Here is a 1,248-nt window from a genome sequence, read left to right as displayed (position 1 = left end):
ATGGAGAAACAGAAGCTGCAAATCCATTCACAGTCCTGGCAAGATTCCACTTGTCATTAAATGGATGACATATGAACTCCAGAAATTAGTGGTTGGTTATTCTTCTTAGATTCAGTGTGAAGTCAATAACAAGTCAGCCCAATATATTTAGAAAAAAAGCAACCAGAGCAATTTTGGAATTTGGAAGTCCAGTGTTTGAGGGACAGCAAACGTTTCTATAGAGGAGACAAATCTCAGGTGACACTATTAGCTAGTGTTTCAGACGTAGTCGCCAACCCCGATTGGGAGGTTCCTTCCAGCCTTTACCACTTTCTAGCCACGTAACCGCGGGCACACCTCTCCGCTGCTCCGGGGATGGTAACCGTGCTCCCCACAGTGCTTCGCACAGTGAGTGGACAACGAAGGGCTGTCCTGGGGCAAGGGAGAGGCATTCATTTTGAGTATTCTCACTCTCTTTTTACACCCAAGGAAGGTCCAGCCACAGCGAGAAAAATTGATGAACAGAAGAAAACAACTTTCTCTGGCACTGTCACAGAGATCTCAACACAGGAACGGTGACCACATGCCTTAGTGCTTTCTGAACTATTTTTCGGGGGGAGAACGCCGTAGGGAAAGGGGAACAGCCGGGGCCATTTCCAGGACCCAGGTCAAGCGGACGGTTGCTAGGCAACCTTAGGAAGGAGGGAAAGGGGGGAGGCAGCCCCGCCCAGGTTCCGCCCCCACCTCAGCGCTCCTCGCCCCACCCTCTCCCCGCCAAAGTCCCGCGGGGCTAGGCAGTCCAAGCATCAACACTCGCGACAGGCTAAGGCATTGTGACGCATGCGCGCTGCTTCCCGCGCGACTCGACGTGACGCGCGCTCCCTTTCTCGACCATACTCTCTGCCCCGCCCCTTCTTACACGGCAGCAAGTGTTGCCCCCAGCTCTGTTCTCACCCAGACCCGGCCCTGCCCACACGTGGTCTTCAGTCCTGTGAACAGTAACTGTAGAACAACCTCAAGTCTGGAGACCCACGTCCCATACTCCCTTGGTGGTGGTGGTGATGGGCGGGGGGGATGGGGGGTAGAAGAATAAGGCGGGATGAGAGAAGGCGGTAGTTGTCGCGCGCTCACTTCCGGAGGACGGGCGGAAGTGGCTGCTGTGGATGGTGGGGGGGAGGAGCGCGAGGGGAGGGCCGGACCGCCGGGGGTCGAGGGGGTGGGGCCTGGGCCAGCAGTGGGGACCCGGCCTGGGGCCTAGACTCTGGCTGC

Source organism: Hipposideros armiger, unplaced genomic scaffold, assembly GCF_001890085.2.
Source record: "Hipposideros armiger isolate ML-2016 unplaced genomic scaffold, ASM189008v1 scaffold_347, whole genome shotgun sequence".
Taxonomy (NCBI): Eukaryota; Metazoa; Chordata; class Mammalia; order Chiroptera; family Hipposideridae; genus Hipposideros; species Hipposideros armiger.
Note: the sequence above shows the minus strand (reverse complement) of the source record.